Consider the following 26,914-nt stretch of genomic DNA (forward strand, 5'->3'; position numbering starts at 1 on the left):
ATTTAGAAACATTCAAAGTTCATATGTGGATTGCAGTTTCTGGTCTGAGAAAGTGCTTGTGACATTTGTTCCTTGACAATCTGACCTAAGAAACAACACAACAGACCTGGAAAAAGTTTACATTCCTAACTTATATTAGGTGTAAAAGATGTACCTGTGCTGATTTTTTTTTTTTAAGTACAATACATTGCACCCAAGTGTACTTCAGCTTCGGTAATAAGAGAGCTAGATACAAGTTAACCATAATATACAACTTACAGACAATGATTAATTGACAATCATTTCAGCATTTGGATGCTTTTCATTTTGCACCTTCACGTTTTTTATAAAATACTAGATTTTTGAGTTTGGATCTTTAAGGGTATGTTTTTGTTAAGAGAAACTGAAAAAAATATGAAAATTTTCCTTAGGAATAATGGGCTTAAGTATCTCAGCCAGAATACTTATACATACAATGCTTTTATTATAATAAATAAGTAGATTATTTCAAGAGAAAAATACTGCCTTTTATAAATTACATTCCTAAATTACAGTTAAGTTAATATTAAATTTTTAGCCTAATTATTGATAGGCAAATTCCAGGCTATAAGCCAAGCCTGACACACTGGTAGTTTTTATCCATAAACTTTTATTGGAAAAAAGGCTATGTGCATCAATTGACCTTCTGTGCTGGCTACCTTATGTCAACTTGACACAAGCTGGAGTCACTGGAGAGGAGGGAACCTTAATTGTGAAAATGCCTCCCTAAGATCGGGCTGCAGGGAAGTCTGTAGGACATTTTCTTAATTACTGATTGATGCGGGAGAGCCCAGGCTATTGTGGTGGGCTGCTGGTCCTTGGTTCCATTAGAAAGGGGTGCACAAGTGAGCAAGTCAGTTAGCAGCCCTCCCTCATGGCTTCTGTATCAGTTCCTGCCTCCAGGAACTTCCTTGTTTGAGTTCCTGTCCTGACTTCCTTCAGCGAATTTTTACAATGTGGAAGTGTAAGCCAAGTAAACCCTTTCCTCACAAATTTGCTTTTGGCCATGGTTTTTCATCACAGCAATAGAAACTATACCACCTTCCTATGAGTGCATTCCCACTTCAATGACAGAGATTAGTAGATGTGACAGAGTCCAGTTTGATATGGTCCAGCACACTGAACATCATTATCTGTTAAAACAGAATATCCACTGATTCTTGCTTTTATCACAAAGAATCAATATTTTTCATATCTTTATAATTATGGCAACTCATAACAAATTTTAAGTATTACATTTTAGCAAATTAATTGAAGTATTTCATATTTTAAGAGATTATTTGAGGTGTAGTTTTCTTTTCAAAGTCAAATAACCAATTATCATTTAAAGAATAAGTTAAATGAGTAAACATAATAAAATCACGTTTGGAATCTGGTTGATGAAATATAGAAAAAATAATGAGAGCATTCATGGTTCCACAATTTTACAATAATAATATTTAAGATTTTTATGTCATCAATGTTATTTAATAAGAAAGCCGACTGTTTGGTCCATTATTGTTGTTATAATGACCTACAAAACTTAATTTAAGTTATTCTACCATTTAAGTTGCAATGAACAGTTTCTGTGAAATGTTGGATAGTGTCTTGTCAAGTTCTAATATTAGCTTTTGCAAAGCAACGTTTTACTACTGACTGAGTACGGCCTTTCATCTCTCTGAAACCTTTCTTAGGTTTCCAGTGGTTGGGGTATACCTCAGGTGTATTGTTGCCTCGCTGTGAGCAATGCTTACAGCTAACACAACCCCACCGTGTCTCCTGAGACTGCTGTTTGTTGTATTCTCATGGTTACTTTTGTGTTTCCTTCAGTCTTCTAGGTCAGAGTGATTCATGTGTAGTGTTGTTTCTCTCTTGCTCCTGCTGTCATCTTTTGCCTTAATGGGATGCTTATGAGGATGGATTCTATTATTAGTCTCACTTGCTTGCATAGTCTGGAGCCATTAGAATCTGCATGGAAGAAGGAGAACAGAATGATTCAGTTATAATGGCTTTACTGGAAGATGCATATACATCACACAGTTTCTTGTCTCTTTATTTTTCTCTTAATGTTTGACTTTTAAAACTTCTCTTTAAGAAAAACTATAAAAAAGATTAATGAAAACTTCTATTTTGCAATTTCCAGGGATAATGTAGCTCTTAAATTTTTACAAAGACATATTCATCATAATAATAAGATGCTAGACTTCAACTTTTGGGTGTCTAAACCATAGCTAGACTTTCTAAACTAGTTCCATGACTGCTTAAATAGAGAAATCTAAACTAAAACAAGCTCAGTTTTAACAAAGACAAAAAAATGTATCATTCATTCTGATACCAATATGAATGCGCAGAAGCTGGGAAAGCACAGAAAAATAACAACAACAAAAACCTGTCCATGCCCAAGACAGAGCATATACCAGCATGGAGAGGAGAACTGTTCATGAAGTCCCACCTACGGCAGAGGAACTATCAGCAGTTTGTAACTTTTGTGAAACCAAGGTCAGTTTTCTCTAAGAGTGTAGCCACTGCTAAATTGATTATTATCCTGTGAATGACAACACCTCCCTGATTATTTACATAGAACAAACTGGCCTGGGTAGGGCACTAACTGTAGTAACTAGGAAAGGGGATTTACATCTGGAAAGAGCTGGAGGAATGACAGAGAAGATAACAAACACATACAGTTTCCAGTACTCACACACACGCACACACACACTGAAATAAAATGGAAAGCACTGATAGACTTAGAATGCATATTATTTAAACAGGTAAAGCAACTTCGGGGCAGGGGGCAGACATCGTATATACTTGTGTGTGTGTGTGTGTGTGTGTGTGTGTGTGTGCGCGTGTGTGTCTATTCATAAATTCACATGTGGGGACAACGAAAGATGTAGACTAGAGAGAAAGAAATGGTGCGTATTGGTTGATGAAAAAAGATGAAATCACAAAAAGATGGTTATAAATCTACTTTTTTAAAAAAAATAATTAAAAGCCTGTAGAAAATTTTATGTAGATGTGGATATGAAGACAAGTGATAAAATGAAAGTGTAAAATCCAGCATGAAGCTCCACACAGCTCCAGAATGACTCTTTTAATGATATAGAAGTTGTTGGGATGTATAGACTATGATTCTGGCTAACATCACTACATGTTTTTATTTGAAATTTCTTTACAACTAACTGTTAATTATTAAATCATAATTCAACTTAACCAAAATTAACACAATTCAAATTGTGGGTGCTTAGAACATTTATGATAATTTATTTTTTTTTTAATTGTCTATTAATTGTTAACACGAAAAATTAGCTGTCTATTATGTTATTTTCATTACCTCAAGCAAACTATTTTAAAGTGTTCTTATATTACAGTATGTTTATCTGGAGGGCACGCCCTTTCTGTCAAGGTTCTTGTTCTTTCATTAATAAACTTATATACAGACACAACATCAGGCCAGCAAACAGAAGATTTATTTAGAAAAGGAAGAGAAAGCATGTGAGGAAACAAATGTGTAAATGTCGAGAAGCTGAGAACATGACCCCTCAAATGAAGATTTTACTGAGAGAAAACTAGAGGGTGAGGGAAAGTTGGTGGTGAGAAAGAACTGGTTATTAAGAACTATTTAAATAGTTCAAATATTGTGCTAATTAAATTGTATAAGGAGTTATATACTCTCTGTGTGTGCAAATTATTTAAGTGACACTGTGGGACATGATGCTTAGAGGCAGTTTTCTCTAAACTTCCCCTTTGCTTTGTGATGGAACCAGTGTTAAGTCAAACATGATCATTTGCTGTGGGTGTGGGGGTCTTCGCATACTTAGATTTCTGGAGCCAGTCCTGGTCTTGATAACCTGGGGGAGCAGATGGGAAGCAGAACTCTCTCGCAGCCTTCCACATCTTACAAATACAATGAGGGGATAGTCTAAGCACACTACCGGAGGATAAGGCATAACAATGAGGGGGTAGTCTAAGGACAGAATCAGAGGATGGTGATCTCCACAGACGCTGAGCAGCTTTCTCCCACTTTAAGAAGACATTCAGTTGTGACAGAGTATACATTTGAGTTCCTTTCCCAGATTTGAAACAGGTCCAGATTCAGAACAAGCAAAGGGTTTTTATCCTTCTTTTTCAGCTTGTCAAGAAATTAACATGTTTTACTGTCATCGCCCAAGACTCAGGGCCAGAGAATTTTTTGACTTTACTCTCATTACTAATTTTCTCTCTACACAAGTGAGAACGGTGAAGATACTCCTTCACCAGTGACATTGCTATCGCGCCGTGTCTGTCTGCTGATGAGTTTTGACTCTCTCCTGTCACCATTTCTGGTTGTGAGTCTGCTGAGGGGCTCAAATTGCTGCATTCAATCTTGTTAACAAAGGAAGGTGTGTTTTTCTTACACTTGCTATATTTTAAAAATGTTGATGTTAACATTATGGTAGCTTAGTGTATGTAAGTTCAAGAGGCAGGCTCTACATATTTTTGAAGTGATATAGGCTCTTGTATATACTCTACAGAGGTTCTGGATTGAAAAAGCTAAATTACTTTGAATGAATATTTACTTCTGCATATAAGAAAACTTCACTCCCTGTTCTGAAATATTAATAGTATCTATGTTGGCTCAAATAATAAAAATACATTTAATTTTTAGTGAAATGTTTCTTACTTGCTCTTTTATTGAATATAAACAACACTATGGTCACCATAACAGACAACGCAAACATTTCTTTGAACTCTAGCTCAAGACTCTAAACTTTATAAATGTCAAATCACAGACTTTTATTGTGACATTGGTAGTTCATATTTCACAGATGGTCATTACATGTATTTTAAGTCAGTCAGGATCCTTGGTGACCACAGTAATGTTAAACTGGCTCCAACTCCAGCTGGCACCCACTGCTAAAGTCACATTGGCCAGCAAATTAGCCTGTAATACTAGAAGTTATGTTATGTGAACACACCAGCTAAGAAGGACAGTAAAACAAGTAGCACTCAGCCACCATTTCTCTAAAACTCCAGCTGAGGAAACAGAAACCAAGGAATGTGACACCTACTCAACAAAGATGAATTCAGAAAAAGCACCTCGCCCTATAATAATCCCACACCCAGATGCCTAGACACAAGCATAGAAACATAATCAATAACAACCAGGTGATTATATCTCCACTAGAACCCACCTATAGTATCACAAAAGGCACTGGATATTCCAACATAGATGAAACAAAAACAAACAAACAAACAAAAAAAGAATACTTGAAAACTAACTATATGAAAATGATAGACGAGGCTGGCTTCAAATTCAGAGATCGGATTGCCTAAATGTTGGGATTAAAGACAGGCAAAAACAAAAACAATCAAACACAAACAATAACAAAACAGAAGCATACACATAGCCTGAACCTTGCAATGATGGCAAATGCCTTTAATCCCAGAACTCAACAAGCAGAGACAGGAGGAACTCTATGTGTTTGATGCCAACCTGGTCTACAGAGTAAGTTGCAGGAGAGCCAAAGCTATTTAAAGAAACTGTCTTGATAAACCAAAAATAAAGTAAAAGAAAATAAAAAAAATGCACACACCCATACAAGAAATGAAAAAGATAGATGGCCTTAAAGAGGAAATAAATAGCTTAAAGAAGTTCAAGAAAATGCAAACAATTAGGGGAAATAAACAAATCCCTTAAAGAAAACCCTCCCCAAAATACAAACAGTTGAAGTAAATGAATAAACCTGTTCAAGAACTGAAAATAGAAAAAAAAATCAATAAAGAAAACACAAACTGAGGAAAGTCTGAAAATGAAAAATTTAAGTATTCAAGCTGGAACTACAGAGAAAACCTTCACCAACAAAAAACAAGAGATGGAAGAAAAATGCTAGCATTGAAATTACTATAGAAGAAATGTATACATACGCTAAAGAAAATGTTAAAGCTGAAACATGCCTGACATAAAACACCCAGGAAATATGGCACACAATGAAAAAATCCAACCTAGGAATGATAGAAATAGAAAAAGAAGGAGAATCCCAGCTCAAAGAAGAAAAAGTTCCTAAACCTAAGACAGAGAAAACTATAGTTACAAGAAGCATAGAGAATTGCAATTTAGATTTGAACAGAAAAAAAAAGTCTTCTTGTCACATAAGTGAAACATAGAACAACAACAACAAAAAAATTATTAAGTGCTACAAGAGGAAAAGCCCAAATATCATATTATCATATAAAGGAAGACCTATTAAAATTGTGTCTGTTTTTTTTTTTTTTTTTAATGAAGATTCTAAAGGGCAGAAGAGCCTGAAAGGATATGCTCAGAGACCACAGATGTCAGCCCAGATTACATAGCAAAACTTTCAATTACTAAAGATGGAGAAAACAGATATATAATGATAATGACAAACTTAATATATATATATAAAATTCCTTGTCTGGTGAGTGGGTGGGCGCTGTTTCTAGCATGGACTCTATTGCTGCTTCTGGATCACTTCCTCCTGGCAGCACTGTTTTGACTGGTCTCAGAGGATGGTGATATGCCCAGTGGTGATGCTACCTGATGAGCTGGAAAGGTTGATATGGAGGGAGGGGGAGCTCCCCTTTGCTGGAGGGAAAAGGAGAAGGGAAGAGGGAAAGAGAACAAGGAAGGGACTGGGAGGAGAGGAGGGAAGGGGAACTCTTGGAATGTAATATAAATAAACTGAAATAACAAAAAATAAAAAGAAAAACTCCTGTCATACAGAAGATGATAGATGGAAGACTCCAAACCAAGGAGGTAACTACACCAGTGACAGCACAAGAAATAAATATTCTAATACCAGAAAATCAAAATTGGAAAACACACACACACACACACACACACACCACCATCACTATCTTCATCATCATCAACAACAAAATTACCAACAAAATAATAGGAATCACCAATCTTTGGTAATTGATACTTCAAAATATCAATGGTCTCAATACCCTAATTAAAAAAAAAACAAAACACAGGCTAGCAGAATAAATATTAAAAAAAACAAGATTGAGGGTGGGAGGGTGGGATTGGGAGGGAAATAGGGATACAGCAGGGATACAAAGTTAAACTGTAACTAATATTAAAAAATAAAAATTATTAAAAAAAACAGGATTGAACATTCTGCTGAATTCAATAAATAAAGCTCAACATTAAGGATTGGTGTTACTTCAGTGTAAATGGTTGGAAAAAGATAAAACAAGCAAACAAACAAATGGACCTTGAAACAAGCTTGTCCAGACATTTTAATGTAAAACAAAACAAAACAAAACAAAACAACAACAACAAAACTTCACACCAAAACTAATCAAAAGAGATTGGAAGGACACTAGAAAACATCAAAGGAAAAACAAAAATCAATTCTTAACTTTTATTGCCCGAGAAAAGGGCACCTAAGTTTGAAAAGAAACACTACCACAGTTTAAGTCATATATTGATCTGCATACACTGATAATAGTAGACTTTAATAAACCCTACTCTCACCAGTGGGCTTCCTAGTCAGACAAAAACTAAACAGAAAATGATGGAGCTAGCTGATGCTATAAACCTAATAGATATTCCATTAACATTTCACCCAAATATAGAAAAATGTACTTTCTATTCTACACCTCATGGATCATTCTTTCAAATTGACCATATATTCCTTCACTAAGCAAGTCTAAACAGATACAAGAAAATTGAAATAACTACCTTCATTCTCACAGATAAAAGTTGACTTCAATAAAAACAGAAACAATAGGATGCCTACAAGCTCATAAAAACTGGACAACTCTACTGAATAATGACTGGGTCAAGGCAGAAATAAAGAACGAAATTTGAGATGTCCTAGAACTCAATGAAAATAACTGTAAAATTATCCAAACTTAGGGAGAATAATGAAAGTGGTTAAGAGGAAATTTCATAGCACTAAATACCAACACTAAAATAATAACAATAATAATTGGAGAAATGTCAAACAAGCAACTTACCAGTACACTTGAAAAAATATAGAAAAACAAAAGCATGCACACCCTATCAGAGGGCTGAAATCAATAAAACAGAAAAAATATATAATACAAAGAATCAATGAAAGAAGGAATTCATTCATTGAGAAAACCCAATATTAGGCAAACCCTTACCCAAACTTACTAAAAGACAGAGAGAAACTAACAAAATCAGAAATTAAAAGAGTGATATAACAGTGAGGAAATCCACAGAATCATAAGGACATAGTTTAAAAACCTGTATCCAATGAAATTGGAAAATATAAAACAAATGGGTAATTATCTCAGTAGATCCACTTACCAAAGTTAAATCAAGGTCAAATAATGACCCGTCCCGCAGGTCTGTCAACGGAGATCCTGAATGGGGGAGTGGGAATGAAAAGGGGGGACAAGGGCAGGAGAGATGAAGACACCTATAACCCCTATTAAAACTCTAGCAATAGTCATTAAATTCTCCCCAGCCCCCCCTCAAAAAAACCCCAAAATCAAAAAACAAAAGCCCAGGGCCAGATAGTTTTAGCACAGACTTTTAAACACTTTCAAGGAAGTGTTAACATTAACACTCATCAAGTTATTCTACAAAATCCTGACTGAAGGAACATTGACCAATACATTTCACAAGGCCACAGCTACCTTGATAACCAAACCATATGAAGACTCAACAAAGAAAGATAATTACAGACAAATTTCTCTTATGAACATAGATGCAAAAGACTCAATAAAATGCTTGCAAACTTAATTCAAGAACACATCAAAAAAGTCATTCACCACAATCAAGTAGGCTTCATCTCAGTGATGAAGAGATCATTCAATACACTAGAAAACAGAGAACATCTTCAACAAATGGTGCTAATCAAATTAGATGTCAGCATGTAGAAGAATGTAAATGGATCCATATTTACCACCCTACACAAAACTCAAGTTTACATGGATCAATACCTCAACATAAAACAGATATACTGATCTTGATAACAGAGAAATTACAGAACAAACGTAAACTTTTTGGCATAGGAGACAACTTTGTGAACAGTACACCAATAGCACAGGTTGTAAAATCAACAATTAATAAATTGCACCTTAAGAAATTGATGAGCTCTATGAGACAAAGGACACTGCTAACCAGATGGCAGCCTATATAGTGGGATTTTTTAAAAAATAAACTCCACAAAACTTAGAAGACTAATATCCAAAACATATAAAGACCTCAAAAGACTAGGTATCAACCCCCCTAATAACCAAATTAAAAACAGGGAACATATCTAAAGAGAGAATTCTCAATAGAAAAATCTCAAATGCCTAAGAAACCTTTAAAAATTTTTCAACATCCTTAGCCATCAGGGAACTACGTGTCAAAACTACTTTGAGAGTCCACCTTACATATTCAGAATAGATAAGGTCAAAAACACACGTGACATCTCATGCTGGTTAGGAGGATGCAGAGCAAGGTGAAAACTCCTCCATTTCTGATGGGAGTGCGAACTTGTATAACCACTGCAGAAATCAATATGGTGGTTCCTTAGAAATTTGGAAAATAATCTACCTCAAGACTCAGTTATACCACTCTTGGGCATATACACAAACGAAACTCCTTTCTATCACAACGATACTTGCTCAGTATTGTTCATTGTTGCTTTATTTATAATAGTCAGAAACTGAAAACAATTTAGATGTCCCTCAACAGAAATATGCATAAAGAAAATGTGGTACATTTACAAAATGAAGTATTACTCCTCTGGAAAAAAAAAAAAAAAAAAGCTTCCTGACTGTAAACAATGCAAGTAGAATGAATCATCCTCAGTGATGTAACTCAGAGAAAGACAATATGTATTCACTTGTAAGTGGATATTAGCCTTTAAATAAATGGTAAGTAAGCTACAATCGGAAGACTCAGAGGGTTAGGTAAAGAGGAAAGTCTAGTGGGAATGTACGGAACTCTTTTGGAGGGAAAATTAGAATAGACTTTATGTACTGACTGAGAGTAGATGGAAACTGGAGCTGTGCATCAGATGGGGGGAGTGGAAGAGGTAGAGCATGATAGTGCAGGGAGAGACAGCTGGATTTGCAAGGCATTTACTGTACAGTGTGGAAAACTAGAGCAGTACAAACCTGGGATCCATGGAGGTGGTCCTAATGAGGACTTCTGGTAATGCAGGATATGAAATCTCAATTTTGTCAACCTGTCATAGCCTGGCAAGGCTTCCAGTGTAGGGACTGAGTTATATTCATTGAGTTGTTAGTCAATGAGGTCAGATAGAAATCCCCAAACAACCCAGAATGATGCCAAGATGAAGGGTTGCTCTCTGCACATTGACAGCGGGGCCCCATTGCCAAGGACAACATCCACTCACCTCATTGAACATGGAGAAGTCTAGCTTCTGCCAACACCATACTCTCACCCTGAGATTCTAGTCTCTTCAGTCCAGGAAAGTACTCTGCAGGGAACAGAACTCTGTGAATTCCTAAAAGACAAACATGAACACCAACCCAGCCACACTTTGACCTACATTCTGACCTGCCTACAAAATATTCTAGGTCAATGGTTACAGAAAACTTGTGGGAATAGACAACTAGTGTTTGATTTGGGCAAAGACCAACTATAAAAGAAGGAAATGACACCACAAAGTGCTTTGATAACCATGAACCAGAGACCAGACATTCTAGACACCTAGTGTAAAACTAAACACTACTGGTCTAAAAGAATAACCAAATGATTCCTAGTGATATTCTTCTCTCCTCAGAACATAGATCAAACCCTTATTTAGTCATCATCAGAGACCCTTGCCCTGGAAGCAAATAGTAACAGATGCAGAGATCCACAGCTAGACATTTCATGGAGAGAGGCTAAACTAGAAGTTTAAATCAAATCTCTCCCCTCAGAACTCAGGGAATCTCACAGAAGAGGAGGTGGAAAGAGTGGAAGAGCCAGAAGGATGCAGAATACCAGGAGAGCAAGGCCCTCTGGATCAACTAAGCAAGGTACATGAGCTCATAGAGGCTGACGCAGTAAGCTTGAGGCCTACATAGGTCTACACCTGTGCATATATAGTATAGGCATTAGCTTAGTATTTTTACTTGGCTCCTGACTATGAGGACAAATGGATCACTGACTCTTTTGCCTGCTCTTGGGACTCCTTTTCATCTGTTGGCTTTCTGTGTCGAACTTCAATATGAAAGTTTTCATTCATTTTTTTTAAAGATTTTATTTAGTCATTATCTCTTAGAAACCTATTCTTTTCCACTGAGAGACAGAAAGAAAGTGGGCCTTGAAAGGAGTGGAACTGAGATGAACTGGGAGGAGTAGAGGGAGAGAAAACTATAATCAGGTTATATTGTATAAGAGAAGAATCAAACAAACAAGCACACACAAACAATAAAATAAATGAAATCAAACTGATCGTAATACTTCATGTTCCTTGCATCTCTATAGATGTGCCCAAGGAAGGTTTTCTAAAAAACTCATGAAAGAAAAGAAACCCTTTTAAAAAGACTTATTCTATTTTAAAACCTTGTATGTGCTGGTCCTGGAAAGATATGTGAAGCTTGGTTTGAGATTTTAATTTCTATAAAATAATGATATATCAGGCATTGTTATTAGTGCTGCAACTGCTATGTCTATGCAATTGCAGAAGAGAATCTTGATTATTTATTTATTTATTCATTCATTTATTTATTTATTTATTTATTTATTTATTTATCCATTGTTTTTGTTTTTGAGACAGTTTCTCTGTCTAGCCTTGGCTGTCCTGGAACTCACACTGTGGACCAGGCTGGCCGTGAACTCACAGAGACCCACCTGCCTTTGCCTTCCTGAGTACTGGATTACAGGCATGTGCCCCACTGCCCAGAAGAGATAATTTTAAAGAGAAGTTGTATTTTAAAAATACCAAGGGCATAAACTATGAATTTATGTAAGATTACAATTTCACCTCAAGTTCCTTTTAGGCATTTGAGGGCAGGGAAAGAGAATTCCAAATTTAAACACATATGAAAACATATAGCAGAAAAGCATACGAAACCCAGTGATATTAACATGTCCTAATCCTTTTAATGTAAACTACAAGGAATGACAATTAACAACAATGTGTTTGATTGAGATTTAGGATGTTGGCAAAACACAACTAAATTATCTCTAGTATTCTCCTGAACATTTTACTTCCTTTTCTTTTCTTTTCTGCTCCCTTAACTTTTAACAGTTTCACACTCAGCAACAAGTCCTAGCTGATATTTCTATTGGGGAGTTAAAATTGTTCACTGTAGTTTTCAGGTATAAACTTATGTTCTTTAAAAAGGTGCCTGCTGAAGCAATTCGTGAAATTCAGAAGAATAAATATGTAAAGGCACCTGTTCTGGCAAGAGTGAGGAACTTTTGTTCAGGGCCCTTCTTCGAGAGCTTCCAGACCTGTTTTATAAGTTGTGCTGACAGTCTACACATACTTTAAAAGTCTTCAAGTTAGTCCACTTTCAAAGTTTATCCTCTTGAAATCTTGAGCCTCCTACATATATAATTACCTCAGCTTAAAAGGTAATTGCAGTTACCTGCAAAGGTAAAACCATTGCAGTTTTTACAAGTAAATTACACCCCAAAGCTTAGAAATACAATGTTTTAGAATCCTAATTTTATTGTAAAATTTGTACCAATATAAATTTTAGAAAATTAAGAGTTTATGACTATACAGAAATTTATTTTATTAGTACATTTCCTCCTATTGAGTTATGTATACTTTAGTAGCTTAAGTTTTATGCTACTGTGCACTCAATATTAAATAACTGAGGGCTTGTTATTTTCTTATAATTTTACTATTTGATTGAAGACACAGACAAAAATCACAGAAATATAGCAATCTTTGAAAGAAGGATGTTTTCTAGTTCCTCAGCTGAGATGCTAAATAATTAAAGTCAGTATCAGGAAAGCAAACACTGAACTTAAGTTAGCCACAGTCCGAATATAGGTGTGGTGAGGTGAACACATGTTGAAAAGAAGGGAGTAAAGCACTGTGCTGGGCTGCTAAAGATAATCGTATTTTATCATTACGTGTTTTATTCTTTCCTTAAGTCAAAGGATGATCTGCATGATTCATTAAATGATACAGTCCACATAAGCTACCACTGCTGCTTCTCCCTACTTGTTTCTTCTTTGTACCTGATTCAAAACAGTAGAAGCAGCAGGGGTCCAAAGAAACTGCAGTCAAGGATGAGCTCTGCAGAGAAAAATCAATGATCTGCTTGGACTGGTCAAGTCAATCAAAAACACTTTCTGCATGTGGAAATAGCCAAAAATAATAGGACAGGTCATGCTGCGCCGAGGTCATGACTGCCAAATGCATCCAAACTATTGATAAATTCTTTTTTGTTTCTTCTTTGGTTTGGTTTTGTTTCATGGAAAAAGGAAGAAAATAAGTGGGCACAGTTTTTCTTCTCTATCAAACGTTAAACCTGGTCTTTCATTTATAGCAAACTCTTGATTCATTTGACCATTTGTTCTCATCCAGGTCACTATTCTATTTAGGTAGGAAGCTTTCTATATTTAATTGTGTTTTGTTTCTCATTACTGGCTTCATTTCCTTATCTCCCATTTACTTTTATGAAGTGTTTTCAGTAGGAGGTATCAATTAAATCACTATCAGTTAATGTTCATTTAATATAGACATGTACATATTTTAACCTTGGCTTGATGAATTTTTATTGTGACAATTACACACCCGTACAATCATGGGATTTTATCAAATCCAGATTCATTGCCCTTAAATGTTAACCTGCTTAAAATTTTCTGAATTCTTTCTTCAAGTTGGAACTGTTTTGCTCCTAAATTACTATACATGTTCTGAAAATTAATTTAATATCTTTTCAAGGAAAAGAAGAAAACAGCTCACTGAGTTCCAATGTTGCTTCAAGGAGCAAGAGGAACAGCAAATTAAACTTGATTTACACTTTAAGCATATCATTAAAGAAAGCATATTTCCAAGTTCTTGGTAAAAACAGAATGTTCTATTGATGCAGGTTGCCTTTATTACTACTGATAATGAGGTGCTAAAATGGCATGTGGTGCTCATCTGCAGCAGTGGTGAGATGATATAGTTCTGTCAAAGACCTTTTCACATGCTGCAGGGTTGGCAGTCAATGTGGTAAATCAACCACTCATTTTCTCATTCCTTGCCCTTAGAGCCCTAGAATTTATTTGAACACAGGCAAGGTATTTGCCATTGTTAAGTCAGGCATAGAAAATCTGTGATTTGTTCAGCAAGTAAAAAGAGCACCCGTAGAGAGCTTAGAAGTCTGCATATTAGATGCTCTCTGTTGATGGCCCTCATTCACACTGCTTACAAAAAGAGGAAGCCACATTTGAAGTCACATGATCAATACGTTTAAATTGAATTAACTATTACACAGTGCCCACATGACTAAATGCTACGTGGGTACTTCCATTAATAAGCACATTTTAAAATATATTTTATATGGCATTTTAAAATGGCTTTCAAAAAAAAATCACATAGGTCAGTTACTGTTTGGAAATTGTGAAGCCAATGATCAGAGCTAAATGGTCCCTTTCTTAACTTGAGTTTTAATTGACTAAAAGTCCCACGTAATTAAAAGAAATAAGAATTACATAGTAGTAGAGAACGTTACACTTCATTTCTTTAAAGGAGAGAAGATCTTGTTTCATATCCATGCATGCGGGATGAAGCATGAAAAATCTATACTGGCTGAATATAAGGAGCTGCTGATATCTGTCATTTTTTGTTGACTACCAGATTGTTGAAGGAAAATGGCTTAGTACTGAGCTCTAAGACTATTCGTTAGTGAATGGACAAACATCCTTGAATAACATTATAAAAATTTACCTACTTACATCTGTTTGGATAAATATACATAATATTTAAACATTTTTCTTTTGCTGTGAGAATGAGGTCAATTTTATCTGTGATAGCTGGTAGTTTACCCACAGAAACATATGCATGAACGCTTGAGAAATATAGTACAAATCCCTATATTTCAATATTTGATTCTTAACTAAATTGTGCCTTTTTCTCTCTTATCTATTTAATCATCAAAAGAATAGAGGAGAGACACTAGTATTATTTTTTTTATATTCTCAAGTCTAAAATATTAGAAATTCAAAAGAATATGTATATTTTAAGGAATACTTAATTTCTTATGCTATTAGTTTAAGATTAACATGTCTTGCTAAAAATGACAAACACAAGGAGAAAGATGTTAGCTTTTATAAATTTTTTTGAATTGCAAATAATATTTATTGTGTGATATATTTTCATGAACATTAAATAATTAATAATTTTTAGTTTACAATTAGTAATTTAATATTAAAATCAAAATAAAACATGTTTTAAAGGTGGTCTTTTGTTCATGAAAGCAGTTATTGATCCTTATGAGTCAAATATAAAGTACCGATTTCATAACATCTGGATTGTGTGAACACTCTGACTGACAAGTATGTGATTCTTCATAGCTGTTTTCAGAACGGTAAGATATACTACTCCTACAGGTCTTCTCTTACAAGAATTGTAAAGCTACTTAAAAGTTTTAATTTAATGGAAAAAGTAGACACCCACATGATTTTACATAAAGCAAATAAATAGCCAATGGTAATATAATCTGATTATTCCAGGGCAAATTAAATCTGTATATTTTGATTCATTCCACCACAGTAACTGATGATTTGATGTTGATCTTCTCATAGGACTGAACACTGGACACAGAGTCTGAACATTCAGAACCCACAATCCATCACTTCTCCTGCTCACTAAATAGTTTTTTGGATTCTAGCTGTTTGTTCTTCTTTGAGTTTATACCCAAGCCACAGACTATAATTAGGGAGGGACAATTCAAACCTTACCCCAGTTCTTCCAAATCTGGAGGATGCAACATGAAAATAATAATTTTGAAGACTTAGCACCTACTTAACAAGAATTATTAGCTAAAAAAAGGAAGTTACCAGATGGCACACATGGTTAATAACATCCATCTGGGAGACACATTTTGAATACTGGAGTTTATTTGAGGGCAAATGCAGTATTGCTTTCACCAAAATTAAAAAAAAAAAAAAATACACCTCTGATGCCAGTTTCTCCTTTGAGTGATGGCTTTGCAAGATTTCTACTTAAGCCCAAACTCAGAAGAACATGTCTATGCTCTTCTTAGAGGAAATGACTCATTTAAAATGCATCTAAGACTGTATGACCAGAGGAATCAATCATCTTTCCACATATCTGTTGATACTAACTCATCTCACCACAGATGACAACAAAGATGAATAAACCATGAACTATTCTTTGTACAGCTGGATAAAAAATTAAAATTGGGTATAGAGAAAAATAATTCAGCAAATATTACTGTAATATCCACATGAGGTATTAGGTGTTCTAAAGTGTTCGTCCGTATTCTGTGGTGCCTAAATGTTTGCTTAAGACTAGACAACGTGCCTTAAATTTCATCTCCATTTCTTGCCATCTGTGTGACTTAGGCATGTGACTTAAGTTCCTCAGAGCTAAGTGACAGAAACTTACTCCATCTGGAAAGTGGGGATGATGAAAATTGCTTTTCCTACCTGTGAGGACAGTTGGAACATGGAAATGTGATGATATTTTTAAAGCTCTTAGAACAGATTCTTGAAAAAAATAAGCATCATATGGTTTAGACTGATAACTGTGATGTTTCCCGAGGTTTAGTTTAGTTAGATCCCAGGTTTTTGTGAACTTTGTAATGCTTTGTGCAGTCTGAAAAAAAAAAAAAAAACAACTAAATGCTCATTATTTTATTCCATGAACTTTAAAATACAAACTGACTCTGTACCTTAGTAAAACTTGTCAGAAAAAAATATAATTTGAGTTTTTAGTAAAAAAAAATTTGGAGGGAGCTAGAATTTTTATAAACATGTTAACATTTCTTAATGGGCATATGCATCTATTTTTACTTTGCTGTTCACCTGAGCTGTATTCTCTGACACTGGAGAGCACTTGATTTGTTTCCTGCCATGAAATCCACCAGAATTGATGAAACGTGAAGGATACCTAGGTGAATTGCCAGAAGCCTCCTTAAGGTTCCCAAGCCATCATGAACTTTTGATAAATTGAGAGACATCAGCCTTGTCTTGTTTTCAGCTGAAAAGCATCATAATCCCCATAACAAATCCAGGGACAGAAGTGTGCAAGAATGTGGAGGATGTGGCCACTTCAAGGCTTTTTACATGTGTTTTCGGGCAAATAAAAAATAGCAAGAGAAGCAGTTCCAAACAAATTAGTCACCAGCTTTAGGTATAATTAATATTGTATGTATATGTTGAAACAAACTTCTGTTATAAAGTTCTTTGTTTGAAAATGATAATATGGAAATTATTTTCTAATTTTATAGGCTCATGTTTATAAGAACGTAGACAAGCGTGTGATGTATATGACTGTGTGTGAGCATTTACCTGGCAGACAAAGGAAAGCCTCAGATACTCTTCTTCAAGTCCTATACATTTTAAAAAATTATTTATTTACATATTATTTTCATTCATTCATTCATTCATTCATTCATTCATTCATTCACTTTACATCCTGGTCTTAGCCCATCTCACTGCAACTTCCAGTTCCAACCTCCTTCCCTCTTCCCTCTCCTTCTACTCTATTCCTCAGCAAAAGGCAGCCCTATCCACCTCAGCTCATCAAGTTGTATCAGAACTGAGCATATCCTCTTCCCATATGGTCTGATAAGTCAGTCCTTCCAGGGAGAAACAACTGAAAATTTGGCAGGATAACCCATGTTATGGAGAGCTCCTACTCCCCTTATTAGGGGACCCACAGGAGACCTGAGCTTCCCATCAGCTACATCCTCGTAGGGGCCTAGTCCAGTCCATGCAATGTATTTCGTTTATGCTTCAGTCTCAACAGGCCCTCCTTGGCCCTGTCTGTTGTCTCTCTTGGTCTTCTTGTGAAGCTCCTATCACCTCCAGTGCTTTTCTCCTTCCCCCTGACTTTCCACAAGGCTCCTCATGCCTCACCCAATGTTTGCCTATGAGTCTCAGCATCTGTTTCGAGGCACTGCTGGGTGTAGCTTCTCAGAGGACTACTTTCCTTGACTCCTGTCTGCAAGCATAGCATAGTATTGTTAATAATGTCAGGTGTTGGTTCTCTCACATGGGGAGGGCCTTGGGCTGGGCCAGGCATTTGTTGGAGCTTCCTTCAGTCTCTGTTTTATCTGCTCTAGCTTTATCCTTGCACATCTTGTAGGCAGGGTGAATTTTCAGTCAAAGTTTCTGTTGTTGGGTTGGTGTTCCCCTACCTCCACTAGGAGACTTGTCTAGTTAGAGGATGTCCTCTTCTGTCTCTATAGCCCCTGTAGTAGTTCTGATTGAATGATATATTGTTTCTTTGGGGAGTTTTGTTTGTTTTTCTCCTTTTTCGACATGACCTATCACAAGCCTGATATTCACAAAGTAGGCTGAGTTGTCTAACTGGGCATCCTCCTCCTTTGCTTCCTGAGTCCTGTAATTATAGATGGTTGCCATCAATGGGCTATGCTTAGTCTCCTTATTAGTGGGTAAATTGATCAAACCTTAGACCAGCTCTCCAGATTGTTGTTATTTGTCTGTTAGTACTTTAATAGCATTACTTTGATATTTTTTGTAAAATCCCACATTTTAAATTTTGTATTTTTTACATCAAATGAAGTCACATTAAAAGACTGATTAGTCTTTTTCAACAGATATATGTAGTTTTGTCCATCACTCTTTATTCTGTGATTCCAAAGATTAATTATCATTTTTACTGAAAATTTGAGAATCAAATTCCCAATAACACCATGGAAAGCTGTGTTGACCAAATGTGCATTACTAATATATGAACAAAAAATAAAGAAAATATTGAAATTTAGTATAATGAACCTAAATATATTTGTCCAAATTAGAACATATACTTTAGTTCAGGCAGTTTCCATTTGGTAAAAATTATAATCTTATTCTTGCTGCTCCCTTACATTTCTTACATCTCCATCTCATGTAAGAAATAAGTGCAGCTTTTATCACTTCCATGGGTCAGTGTAAAACAATATTAATGGGACTACACAATGGAATACTACTCAGCTACTAAAAACAAGGAAATCATGAAATTTGCAGGCAGATGATAGAACTGAAAAAGATCATACTGAGTAAGGTAACCCAGAAGGAGAAAGACATGCATCGTATATACTCTCTTATAAGCAGATATTAGCCATGTAATGTAGGATAAACATACTATAGTCTACAGACTTAAAGAAGCTAAACAACAAGACATCTCTAGGGGAAATGCTTAATTCTCATTCAGAAGGACAAAGAGGATAGACACTGGAAAAGAGGTAACAGGATGGGAGCCTATCACAGATATCCTCTAAAAGTCTCCACCCAACAGGGAATCAAAACAGATGCAGAGAATCACAACCAAACTTTGGGCAGAGCACAGGGAGTCTGGTAGAAAAAGGGGGTATTAGAAAAACCCAGAGGGGACAGAAGCAGCACAAGGAGACCAATAAAGCCAAAATATCTGGGCCCAGGGGGCCCATGCAGAGACTGATGAATCAACCAAGGACCATTCATCAAGAAGGCCTAGAAACCCCTGCTCAGATGTAGCCCATAGGACCTCAGTTTCCATGTAGGTTCCCTAGTAAGGGGAGCAGGGGCATTCTCTGACATAAACTTGGTTGCCTACTCTTTATTCACCTCACCTTGGTGGGGTGGCCACAGATGAAGAGGATGCAGCCAGTTCTGATGAAACCTGATAGGCTAGGGTCAGATAATAGAGGAGGAGAACATCCCTTATAGTGGACTAGGGGAGGAGGATTGGGGGGAGAATAGGACAAGGAGGAGATGAGAAAAGGGGCTACAACTGGGATACAAAATGAATAAATTGTAAAAAAAAATGTAATGTAGTCATATATCTGCAATGTATTTATAATTACCATATTAGAGAAGATTAGAAATGGAAAGAGGAATATGTAAATTCTGAGTTGTGATTAGCTCTAGCCATTTTCTTTGTTTTGTAAAGAAATAAAGACAAATAAGTAGGGAAAGAAAAAAGAGAATAAGAAAACAAGATAAAGGATCCACTTAATCTAACCTCAGATCTTCAACACTATATGGATATTACCACAGGATCAAATTTAATATAAAGGAGAAAATAATGTTTGTGTTTCATTTTCATGACACTTCAGAAGTTAAGATGTCAAAGCACATAAACAATCCATGCACATTAGTCACTTAATATAACAGAACGTTCCCTCTAATTCTCTTCACACTCTGCTGTCAGTCAGTGTCTCTTTCATTGAGTGGGTTCAAAACTCGTTTCATGATGACTATAACAGGAGAATAGATGTCTAAGTGATAAGCAACAACTTTAAAATTCAAAAAGCGGTATATCTTTCGTCCTTTCTTAGACAATTTGCATTAAGAGTGTTTTATGTTATTAAAGCAAAACTTACATACATTAAAAGGTCTAATTTAATAAACATCATATTTTTTTCTTTAAGATGTAAATGAATTGTATGCATGCCTTTATTTTGTGTCTCTGAATTAGACTTAAAATGCATTTGGGAGTGCCAGAAGCAGGTGTCAATAGAACATATTTTTTTTTCTCATTCATTTTACTCACTTTACATTACTGTAGTCCCTTCCCTCCTGCACTTTCAGTCCCACCCTTTTCATCCACCCCAACTCATCAAGTTGCATCAGGAGTAAATGAACTTTCTTCTTACCCTGTGGCCTGTCAAGACTGTCCGCCAAGGGAAAGTGATTTAAAAGCTAGCAAGTCAGATGCAGCCCTTGCTTCCCTTACTAGAGAACACACTTGAAACCTAAGCTGTCCATCTGTTAAATTTTTGTAGGGGACCTAGTCTAGTTCATGCATGAACCTTGGTTGATGCTTCAGTCTCAGAAAACCACTCTGGACCCTAGTTAAGTGGTTCTGTTTTTCTTGTGGAACTCCTGTCACTTCCAGGTACTTTTCTCTTTCCTCCCACTATTCCTCAAGACTCCCTAAGCATCTACCAATGTTTGGCTGTAAGTCTCAGCACCTGTTTTGAGGTGCTGCTGGGTAGAGCCTGTCAGAGGACAACTGTGACAGGCTACTACTGTCTGCAAGCTAAGCAGAGCAACCTCTATATTGTCAGTGGTCTCCAACAAGGTGGGTCTGGTAGAGCCAAGTATCTGCTGGGCATTTCCTCAGTCTCTGCTCTATCTTTACCCATGCATCTCCTGGGCAGGGTAAGTTTTCTGTGGGTGGATTGATATAGAACACATTTTTCAACATGTGTTCATCAGGTGTCCACACTTAAAGCCACAAACTATGCACAAATAATTTCAAATCACTTTATATCATGTCAACTCAGTGCTTCTAAGGTAAAATACTGAATCTATTGCTATATTTCTTAATTCTGCATCAACTTAGAATTCTCTAACACGGCATATGTTTGACCTCTTCCTCTTCCAAAATTTATCTATATTTTTTGAACCTGGCCATTTCCTTTTTCCTACTCTTTAGTTTTTTACCTATGACTGTTGTACTTCATAGGATTTGATTTATTTAGGCATTGTTTTATTATCATTCATCTTATTTTTTTAAATATTATTTTCACAATGCAATGTTATTGCTTTGGGGAAATTCTGAAACAAGTTACAAACTTGCGGTTCCATTGGAATCTGTGACACAGAAGTTGAGATGAGATTCACCTAAACAGAGAAGACAAATAATTTCAACCTTGGGAGCAACCCCACTGACCTCTATAAGAAAGTGAATTAAGAAGAGTAAAAGCAGTGTTCAGATATTTTTCCCTCCAAAATTCACTTTGAATCTTAATCTCCAGTGCAATAGTATGGACAGAAGTTCTCTTTGGAAGTGGATGTGTCATGAAGATCTGTTTTTATGAATGAAAAATAGATTTATTTGGATAATTCTTTAGTCAGTGTTCTATGTAGCACAGAATGGCCTCAGTTATGTAGACAAGGATAAACTTGAACTCCTGATCTTACTTCCTCTACATTTCCAAAGCTAAGAGAGCAGGCATATGACAGCCTAACTCCTTTAGCACCATCTTTCCATAAGACCTTGCTGGAGAAATGCTGACTACCTTTTAAGCTTTTACTCTATTTTTTTCCATATAAAATCACAGCAATAGCCCCATCTGTAGAGTTCACAGAATAGCATTATCTTGTTCATGAAGAGCAGGCTGTAGTCTATAGCTCTATTTGTAGTCCTTTTTGCTTATCAATTTGTTTATCAATTACTTAGCTCCTGCAGGGGAATGTTTATCTAGCAACATGGCTGCTCTGTTGAGCCATCTCATCCAAAGACCTAGATTTTAGTGATCAGACTGAAATACCATGACATTAGTATACACCTTCAATTCCTCTGGCTGGAATACACACTTTTAATCTCTGGCTGGAATACAGGCTTTAATCCTAAACAATGACATCTATTTGAGTCAGACAATGTGGTAAGTCGGAGAGAACTGATAAGAGATATGATATGCCACCTCTCACAAAAACAGTCAGGAAAGGGAAGCTCCTTAAGAACAATGCAGACAGAGAGAGAGAGAGAGAGGAAGAGAGTTTGTGTAGACAGTACAGTAGATTTCAGGAGTACCGTACACTTTGGTGCAGATTGCGGTAATTCAGTTGAGTGCATGAGTTGGTGCAGTTCAGTTTGTGGAGTTCAGAGGCAAGTTTTCCAAGTAGAGCAATTCAGTGAGAAGCAGAGAGAAGCCTGTTTGAATCAGCAATATTGGAGAAATTTTGAACCAGAACAGCTGAGTTGAATCAGACAGCCAGAGTTCAAAAATAACTAGAAAGAGTGAGCTTATTCAGCAGAAATCTCAGAGGCTGAAAACATTCTAGATCTAGGTTAGCAGATGGAGTCTGGAAGCTAAAGCCTTTAGGGTCTGGATTTGCCAATGATTAGATTGAATGGAGGCTAGAGGCTCTATGCCTAGGCCTGGTGATAGTTATACCGAAAAGCTCTGGGTAAGTTCATGCACCCTTAAATATTGGGTATGTCTTTCATCTCATCCCTTCATCTGTGGAAATAAAAACTACAACTACAGCTCTTCTGAATACTTCAGGTCATAGAAAGCATATGTTTGCCCTGCCTACAGTATTTGAATGCTTGTACTACCTGTGATAAAAATATAGCCTCCCATTTTAGGTAACAGGTCAAATTTAGAGAATTTTATAAAATATTTGTGAGAAAATTATGGAAATATGTGTTTTTGTTTTCAGAAAAATATAGATTCCATAATTTTACATAATTCATCTATTCAGCCATTAAGAAAATACAAGTTTTTTGTTTTGTTATTTTACCAAATGAGAAAAATGAAATCTAGAGAAAACAACCCAGAAATGCACAGTGGCTCCTGACAAACATATGGTTAATTTTACTGCTTCTCTTGGTTAACGGTAAGAAAAGAAGAAACAGAATTATTAGGAAAATTGCAAATTTCTTATAATTACATAGAGAAACTTTCTAGATATGAAACATTATACATTATGAATTGCCCCAACAGTGCCTGGGTCTTATTTCCACCCCTGGTTCTGGTTACCTGGGAGTTGTCTATATTGTACATGTGTTGGTGTGTTACCATACAAAGTTTTTGGTAATCTTCAGATCCAACAGGATATTCTGGAAGAGCCCAGGTAAGGATCCTGTACTGAGGGTATAGCGGTAGCCAGAGGCCTTGAAACAGACCACTGACTTATTGCAATGAACATTTACAAGTAAAGATGTGTGGACAAAAGGGTCTACTGTGGGACACACTGTTACAAACTACAGCTTCCGTGACAAGATTTGTGTTTATGTTTTGTTTATTTCTTTATTTATTTTCTTCTGAAGGGGAGGCTGCAAGGGCAGAGGATGGATACAAAGGGATGGGAAGATGAACGGGATTGTTTTGCATGTTGTGGTTCTTACAGAGAATCAATAGAAAGTTTTAAAAAATTGAATGGTTATATTGGGAGATGGTTATTCTGTTACATGGAAGAAGCTGAAGTAAATTTTATAGAGATTACTGTATGTACAATCTTCTACTATGTAACATTTTTTTCTTAGAAGCAATCATTTTATTCTAAAGTGAGCAAAACAGCATATATAGCTATATAATATAACCTACAAGAATAGAAAGACATATGTAATTATATATATAATTTTGTGATTAAAAATAAATGACATAGTTTGTAGCAGCTTTATTTGTAATAGCCAGAACCTGGAAACAACCCAGATGTCCATCAACGGAGGAATGGATACAGAAATTTTATTTTTTACACAATGGAATACTACTCAGCAATCAAAAACAAGGAAATCATGAAATTTGCAGGCAAATGGTGGGATCTAGAAAGGATCATTCTGAGTGAGCTATCCCAGAAGGAGAAAGACAGACATGGTATATACTCACTCATATAGTCCTATAAGATATGATAAACATAACGTAATCTATACACCTAAAGAAGATAAACAAGAAAGAGGACCTGGGATAAGATGATCAATCCTCACTTAGGAAGACAAATGGGAGGTGCATTGGACATAGGAGAAAACAAGTAAAAGGACAGGACCCTACCACAGAGGGCCCCTGAGAGACTCTACCTAGCAGTGTATCAAAGCAGATACTAAGACTCATAACCAAACGTTCGGCAGAGTGCAGGGAATCATATGAAAGAAGGGGGAGTTAGTATGACTTGGAGATGATAGGAGCTCCACAAGGACCAAATGTACCTGGGCACAAGGGTCTTTTCTAAGACTGACACTCCGCCAAGGACCATGTATGGATAGAACCTCTGCTCAGACAAAGCCTGTGGTAGCTCAGTAACCAACTGGTTTCCCATAGTAAGGGGAACAGGGACTATTTCTGACAGGAACTCAATTGCAGGCTCTTTGACCTCCCCACCCCACAAGGGAGGAGCAGTCCTGCTAGGCCACAGAGAAGGACTTGGTAGCCAGTTCTGAAGATACCTGATAAAACAGGATCAGATGAAAGGGGAGGAGGTCCTCCCCAATCAGTGGACTTGGAAAGTGGCAGGGAGAAGATGATGGAGGGGAGGTTTGGGAGGGAATGAGGGAGCAGATACAGCTGGGATACAGAGTTAATAAAAAGTAACTAATAATAAAAAAAATAAATGACATATAAAATTACACACTCTATCCTGGAGGAATACACAGATACACACATGTAATTATAAATGCTAATATAATATAATACAATAGTATAATCATGATATAAAACTGACATAAATATACATAAAGGCATTATTTGAGGGGTCTCTGAGCCAAACATCAGAAAAGTGATTTTTTTCAATAATCAAAGTATCCTAGCATCCCTGCTATATTTACTCATTGCTTTTGAGCATGTCCTGTGAAGTGCAGCAAAACTGGAAATGAACCAAAGATACAACTCAAAATGGTGGATTGGTTCTTATTCAATTGTACACCTAATAGTTGGAAACTGATGAGCTGCTCATGCAGAGTACATAGCCTTTATATTCTTTTTCTTTTCCCTCTAAATAAGATAGCATGCATTTGAGCAACAGAAAAAAACTGGTACTTCACTGTTCTATTTTATGCTCTTAAGGTTTTTTCCTCAGAGAGAGGTATTTATTTATCTGTAAAAGATACAAATGGAAAAAAAAATTCAGCATATCCTTAAACTCTAAAATAGCCAATTTGTCTGCTCACTCCTATGGCTGTCAAAACTTAAATTCAACATTGAAAAAAAATGTAGTAGTCTTCTTTCTGATGCTTGATAGAGGACTTATATGAAAGAAAAGCTGATCATCAGAGAAACTTCTTGCTACAGCAAATGGGAAAAAATACAGAGACCCACAACCAGACATTATGTAGAGAATAAGAGACTTCTGAACTAGAAAAGTTCATCCTTAGTGAGGCATCCCTGAGGCAGAAAGAGATACATGGTGTATACTCACTTATAAGTGGATATTAGATATGTAACATAGGATAAACATACTAAAATTTGTACACCTAAAGAAGGAGGACCCACTGTAATATGGTCAGTCCTCACTCAGAAAGGCAAAAGGGATGGATATCTGAAGAGGAAGAAAACTGGGAACAGGACAGAAACCTACCACAGAGGACCTCGGAAAGACTCTACCCAGTAGGGTATCAAAGCAGACGCTGAGACTCACAACCATACATTGGGCAGAGTGCAGGGAATCTTAAGAATGAAGGGGATGATAGAAAGACCTGGAGGAGACAGGTACTCCACAAGGAGAGCAACAGAACCAAAAAATCTGGGCACAGGAGTCTTTTCTGAGAATGATTCTCCAACCAAGAACAATTCATGAAAAAACCCTGCACAGATGTAGCCCATGGCAGCTCAGTGTCCAAGTGTGTTCCCTAATAATGGTAATAGGACTGTCTCTGACATGACTTCATTGGCTGGCTCTTTGATCAGCTCCCCCTGAAAGGGGAGCAGCCTTACCAGGCCACAGAAGAAGACAGTGGAGTCAGTCCTGATGAGACCTGATAGCCTAGGCTCAGAGAGAAGGGGAGGAGGACTTTCTCAATCAGTGGACTGGGGGAAGGGCATGGGAGGAGATGAGGGAGGGAGGAAGGGATTGGGAGGGGTTCTGGGAGGTGGCTACAGCTGGGATGCAAAGTGAATAAACTGTAATCAATTAAAAAATAAACAAATTAAAAAAAAAGATGTTTCCATCCAATCCCATTCCTCATGGCTAAGGGAACTGAAGGGAAGATAAGGAAGAAATAGTTTAAAAGCCAGATGAGAGGAAGAATAGACAAAATAAAAGGCCCTATAAATCAACATCAACAAAGCTCATAAGAAAACACAGAACTGAGGCAGCAAGCACAGAACCTGCATGGGTTTGCTGCAGGTCTTCTATGCACATATTATGGATTCCAATTTAGTGATTTTATGACATTCCCACGTGTGTGAACAAGTGTGTCTGTGTTTC

This window comes from Psammomys obesus, unplaced genomic scaffold (assembly GCF_907164565.1).
Source record: "Psammomys obesus unplaced genomic scaffold, mPsaObe1.curated_primary_1811, whole genome shotgun sequence".
Taxonomy (NCBI): Eukaryota; Metazoa; Chordata; class Mammalia; order Rodentia; family Muridae; genus Psammomys; species Psammomys obesus.